The 6,696-nt window shown below is 46.8% G+C and overlaps 1 long non-coding RNA gene across 1 annotated transcript; it reads left to right on the forward strand.

The window, feature by feature from the left end:
- Positions 1 to 2,613: 2,613 nt before the first annotated feature.
- On the forward strand, positions 2,614 to 5,841 carry LOC123609277. Its single transcript, XR_006717712.1, has 2 exons — positions 2,614 to 3,146; positions 3,933 to 5,841. It is a non-coding gene; the product is annotated as an uncharacterized LOC123609277 (long non-coding RNA).
- The last annotated feature ends 855 nt before the right edge of the window (positions 5,842 to 6,696 follow it).

The following is a 6,696-nucleotide window of genomic DNA, read 5'->3' on the forward strand; positions in this document are numbered from 1 at the left end:
CTTGAATCTGGGGTTTTCTGCCGGGATCTGTCCTTCAGCAACTTCCGGGAAGTCACATTTGCAAGAGTGGCCGTGGGCCAGCCAGGCCAGGCATGGAGGGAAGTGGAGGGGACAGGGTCTTGGCAGCTGAACCTGGGGTCATTGCAGAGGTGAGGAGGCGTTCATCAGGCTATGCCCAGAAGGCCAAGTTTTGGGTCGTGGGCATATGCCAAGTCATTAGCTGCATGATTTTTGTAATGGCTTAGAGATGCTGAGGACATATACAGTTTAAAGTTTTTATAGGGTAATAGCTTCCTTTCACTTACAGAGACCTGGGCGGACCGGAAAGGGCTTGGAGGTGGGCATCCCCGGCGACAGAAATCCAGGGACGCGTGCTCAAATGTTCAAGATCAGCCAAGCGGCGTGTGGAGATTTCTTCAAAGTCCTAGTTGTTTACCAGACGTCTCTTCTGCACTTGTAGTAACTGCGGTTTTGTTCCATACTTTCCGTGAGGATGCTGGACATCTACTGAGAAGAGATGTGAGAGGGCTCTCTGGAAACATCACGTCTATTGGAAGGGTGGGGACGAGCAAATGGAGGTTTGTCCGTGGCCCGTGATTGAAGATCATTGGCAGTGACTGGCCTCCATGACAGGCAGCAAGGTTACAAGCAGAACATCAAATGACACCCATAAGGACACTAGAATGTCCCGTAGCTTCGATGTGTGTGACCAGACCACACAGCAATATCCACTCTGTGAAATGAAAGCTTTTAGAATGCTTGCAAAAGAAAAAAAAAAAGTTCACGAGTTTAAAGATGGCTCTTTATCTTTCTATTTAATCCATTTAACTAAGAAACGAGAGAGATCAAACCACCATCGGTTCTGTTTCTTGTATTTCAGGAAGGAGTTAACTGAACACAAGTTCAGGACTGACTCCTTATTAAAGGGATAAGGAGAGAGAACTCATCTCCAGGGTCCGAGTACCTGCTCGGAGAAAATGATATATCGTAATTAAGCACTAATGTATGAAGCACCTAGACTTTTAAAATGATTTTGGCCAATTAATTCTGATTAGCATGTGGAAACCATAAGGGCAGGAATCGTTATCTCGTGCAACCAGTCCGGAGAGGCTGCCCCAGGACACAGGGTCACCTTGTACATCCGCCCAGACCCTCCGGATCCACAGGGCTTGAGAATGCACGAAGACATTGGTTCAGGTACTATCTTGCACCGGGGGAACGTGATGGGAGGACTGAGCCATGCATGGTAACAGAGGTCCCTAGGAAGTTTTGTTCTTCCTTCTCTCTTCTGGAAGCCTTATATGGGAAGTTTAATAACAATGCTGGTATTCACCACAAGCTTACTGTGTGCTGAGTAACAGGAACATTTGCTTTTCCAGCACAGTGGCCCCATGATACTGGGAGCATTTATACCCGCATGGTGTATTGTTGTACCAGGTAAGCATGGGCGCTCGGAGCCAGATCAGCTGGATTCAAGTCCCAGCTCCACCGTCTATGGGCTGTGACTTTGGGCACATTTCTTGTCTTGAGCCCCAGGTGCTCCTCTGTAAAATGGGGGTAGTGTAAGCTTCCTGTCTCTTGGAACTGTTACAATGATGAAATTGTATCATAAATGTCCAGTACTTAGCTTCTTACCTGATATTCAGTATTTTTTTTTTTAAAGTTCACTCATTTATTTTGAGAGAGAACACAAGTGGAAGAGGGACGGGGCGGGGGGCGGGGGTGTGGGGAATGCGCAAAGGATCCAAAGCGGGCTTACTTGGCTTAGTGAAGATCTTGTGGTGAAGGGGAGTGGGGTATACATCGGGAGGGGTTATATCCGGAATGATCCGACTTTGGCTAGACCTAGACTTGCTTTAGGGACTCAGGGTAAAGATGGACAAGATGTCGCTTCCCCAGACTCTGGCTTGCCCCTGCTTGGACCCTTGGTTCCGCACGTGTGCACGTGATTTATTAAGTCTGAGATGCAATCGCTGTTGGTTAGAGTAAATAACATCCATTTCAATTTCTGCTGAGGAATGACCTTCTGTTATACCAACAGATGCTGCCCGGAGTCTAGGCTCATATATCTCCAGGTACCAGCGAGGTGTTGCCTGTACCCCCACGGCGTTAAAGCATCGCAACATCGATAAGATGAGTGGCAGCGAGTGTGGAGTGGGCAGTGAGGCACATGTGAAATGCAGCTGCTTTATTGAGGCAATTTTCTCTGTAGTTGAGTGACCTGCGGGGGCTTTTCAAGTTGGGCAAAAAAACCCAAAATAAAATCCGGTGAGCTTTGGGACAAACGGGCTTACTAATTTATTATCTCTTCTCTTAGTAAAAGCATGCTGATTATAAAAGGAATGGGTGGGGGCGCCCGGGTGGCGCAGTCGGTTAAGCGTCCGACTTCAGCCAGGTCACGATCTCGCGGTCCGTGAGTTCGTGCCCCACGTCGGGCTCTGGGCTGATGGCTCAGAGCCTGGAGCCTGTTTCCGACTCTGTGTCTCCCTCTCTCTCTGCCCCTCCCCCGTTCATGCTCTGTCTCTCTCTGTCCCAAAAATAAATAAACGTTGAAAAAAAAAAAAAGGAATGGGTGTTCGTGGTAGAACACTGAGGAGAAACTAGAATTTGAAAAACAATGAACAACTTCTAGTTTTGTTACCAAGAAGCCATCACTGTTAACTTTTCGGATGAGTTTCTCCTGGTATTATTTTGAATGGGTGTGTAGGCACGTGTGTGTGCATAAACAGGGATTATGCAACGTAAAGAGATTTGCATCTTTCTTTCTCGTACTTCGCACCTACTACATACACTTCTCCACGTCATTCGATAATTTAAATAACGTGGTTTTCTATGCTTCCTTAGATTGCACTGTATATTTGAGCGTGCCTTAGAAAATCATTAATATCAATAAGTGTCTTCGAGTTTTTCACTGTTACAAGTAATGTGGCAATGAGCATTCTTTCTTACAAATCTTTGACTATGTGCCCTTAGGGGGGTCACACAGGATAGATTCCTAGACACCCATTTAGTGCATCTAAGTGTACGAATGGTTCAAAGAAATTAGTACAGGTGGCTAAGTGGTCCTCCAGAAATGTGCCAGATTAACTTCCTGCCATCAGCGTGTGAAAGTGACCACTTCCCACACCCTCACCAGCACCGAGCAGGTAAGCCAACGCTGTTCGTTCTGTCTTGTCTAACTTTCTAACACTTATCTTTAACTTCTTATGTTATTCTTTAAAAGTGGTCTTTCTCGTGTCATAAATTCAAATCGTACTGAAATATGAGAAGTAGAGAGGAGGTCTCCCTTTATTCTGACCTCCCCATATTCTTCTATGTGGATGTAAGGTGACTTATTTCACCGAGGTGATGAATGCACTTACCCCTTTATCTCTGATCATTTATGGGCAACTTTGTGCAGCATACATTTCAAATGGGATTATGCCACCTGATTCCTTTGGATAGCTGCCTCCAAACCGCCTTCCAAAAATGTTGCACTATTTTACAATTCTGTCAAAAGTGCACGAGAATGCCCATTTCCCCACATCTGCATCACCACTGGGTGTTACTGATTTTTTAATTTTTTCCACTCTTTGGGTAAAAAAATATGATCTCATTCATGTTTTAATGTACATTTCTTGTGTTTCTGATACTTAATTGTTTGATGTCCTTTTTTATTTTTGTCAGAAATGGCTATGGATTGTCACCTGTAGTGTTGGTTTATCCACTGCATTTGGATTGAAAAAATCTAGAAAACTGTTCCAACATTTCTGATCTTAAGACAAAAAAGCTTATTCCACATCCTATTCTGGTTCCTGTCTTACTTTTATATTAAGTCCGAAATAGAATTTCCTTCTAAATGTGCCCTCACACAGGCCTCTCCGTCTTAGAAACCAGACTCCCGGTTGCTTAAGGCAAAAATCTTGAAGCCTTCTTTCATTTTTCTCTTCAAGGCTCAGACAAGGCCATCAACAAATGCTGTCGGCTCGAACTCGGGGACCGTCCGAAGCCATTCGCTTTCCTCCATTCCCACTGCTGCCTCCCGTGCAAGCCACTATAGGCCCTTGGATAGAGTGGAGTCCTCACTTCCACCCTGGCAGTCAGCACCTCAGCACCTAGCGTGGCCTTTCACGAATGCCGATCAGATGACGCCCCTCTGCTCAGCCTGCTCTGTGCCTCCTGCCTCACCTAAGACAAAATCCACACTTCTGCCCCAGCTCACGAGGTTCACTACCGCTGCTTTGTCTCTGCTCCAGCCACACTGGCCTTCTGCAAACCGTCAAGGTCATCTCGTCTCGGGGTCCCTCAGCTCCTCCTTCCTCCAGGCATCCTCCTTTCCTGGGGTGGGCTCCACAATCTGCAGACGATCCCTCCCACTGCCCTGTTCTGATCACCCCTCATTACTCTGGGATATTTTTAAACCCATGGATATGACCTATTTCTAAGCTCTAGGAGAGTCTGTTTCATTTCATTCCCTTCTCCGCTCCCAGTGCCCAGAGAGGTGCCTGGCATAGAACAGGCTCTTGATAAATGTTGAGTTAACTAGTGAATGGGTGGAAAGATGCTGCTTATGCACTACTTTTGGATGCCAGGCCTTTGTTTGTAGGGTTCCGGCAGGCTGCAATCCGTTAATCTGTTCAGTCTGTTTTTTAGAGATAATTTCTAAACTTCTGTCCTTCATGGCCGACGCAGAAGGCCTTTCTCAGCCTGATGTGATGTCTCCCTTCTTTGAGCCCCGTAGCGCCTCGTGCTTCTTGGAGACACTTAGTCCTTGCTGAGTATGTCCTGGGCCTTTAAGTCTCTAATTAAGTCCAACAGAATTTCAGGGTCTTGACGACGTGTTTCCCCACCTGTTTCTTCCACAGCAGCCAGTATGGCATCACACACAGGCTGGGGGCTCTACGAACATTTGCTCGATTGAAACCGTTCTTGCTGTCATTGCCTTGCGTAGCATGTTGGGGCTGATAAAAATATTTCATGAAACATGCTCTGATCGGGTTCCTGTTTTCAAGAAAAACATCCCAACCTTGCCATCAGTTAGAACCTTACAGATTCTGAACTGGAGTGAGGTGGGACGTGGGGAGGGAGGGGGTCAGGAATACGCCAGGGGTTTGACTTGAGCACGTTGGGAGCGTGGGGAGCGATTCTGTATAAATCGGGGCTATTCTTTCTTCCCAACTCAAAAACTCATTAGAATATCTATGGAGACAGTCCTCCAGCCTCTGTTTTTCTTAATTTGACAAACCCACGTTGGCCCTGTTTATCTCTCGATGTATCTCCAAAGACTGTCATATTTCTGGTTTCCTGATGAATTGGGCTGCTCGTGGCTGGGCAGCCGGGGCTGGTGACATCACTGCAGGCTGTCTGCATTCGGTCTAAATGACAAGGCCTGACGCTTTGCTCAGCGTCTCCCTCTTGCTTGCAGGGATGAGGAAGGGAACATCTGTAGGTGGTAACCGGGAAGGCAAACTTACAGGGAAAAGGGTATGGTGGGGTGGGTGGAACAGACAGCTGGGCAGTTGGGGCAGGGAGAAGAGAGGCTCTCGCATTGTCCAGTGTTCCTTGAAATCCCGTGCAACATGACATCATGGACCACGCCCTGCCCGAAACAGCCTTTACACGGCCATCTGGCACTTGACTTTCCTAGGACTTGAACTTTGCTGCCGAAAGTCTGTCTCACCTCGCGAGTCGTCTTTTACCTCCCTCGTCTCACACTGTCCCCAGGGCAGCGGATCCTACGTGTGTACATTCTTGCAAGAGTGCAGCACAGATTAGACACAGTTTTTTATTCCCCCCCTCTTAATTTCCTTTCTATTACTCCATTGTCAAGTTTCCAATACTATAATTTTATCTCTTACCAAGTTGCCAAGGATAAAACCATTTTCTTTGACACAATCATTATTTTAGGGCTTCCTATAGAATTTACTCTGCTTAAACATGTTGTAGGATTGATTTTTGCACTTCTTAATGCCTCGAGCTTTTCACTTACAGCAGATTTTTTAAAGGAGCAGAACTGAGACTCAGCCAATCCTTGGCTTTGTGGTGAGGTTGGCCTTTGATGCCGTGGAGGAGAGTGACAGCTGCAGGTGCCAGGGGGACAGAGATGGGCAGAAGGGGGATTGAGGCTCTTGTTATTCCAAGACGTTGGTGGACAATGGCTCACAAATCTTCCCAAAACACTGGGACAAGGTACAAATTTTGCTTCCGCTCTATGAGAATTTTCACCTCTTAAAATATTCATTTCCCTCTTCTTGCCTCTTTTAGGAAGACCATCAGAGTAGAGGGGATGGGTAAGCTAGTGCACGAGAACATTAAAGAAACGCAGCCAATAATTACCGAGTGACTGAGGACACGTGACTGTGTGTTGATGCGTGGTGTGGATAGAGGAGAGGAAGCCCATTCACCTGGTTCTAGCAAGGGACACCGAAGGGCGCTCCTGGAGCCTGAACAGGACTCAGAGGTCCTGTTTCACCTGGAGGTGATGGTAACAACACCGACCATGGTGACTAGCTCAGCTCATGTGTGTTGAGCACCGGGGTCAGCTGTTACCCATCTGACCTCAGTTTACCCTCCCAAGGCAGTTACCATTCTTAGCCCATCTTAGAGAACAGGATATTTAACATGTGAAGGATCGGATCACTTGTACAAAATGGCAAAGGTGTCAAATGATGGTTGTGAAATTCAAACCCAGGTCTGTCTGATCAAGGAGTCCATCCA

This window comes from Leopardus geoffroyi, chromosome B2 (assembly GCF_018350155.1).
Source record: "Leopardus geoffroyi isolate Oge1 chromosome B2, O.geoffroyi_Oge1_pat1.0, whole genome shotgun sequence".
Lineage (NCBI taxonomy): Eukaryota > Metazoa > Chordata > Mammalia > Carnivora > Felidae > Leopardus > Leopardus geoffroyi.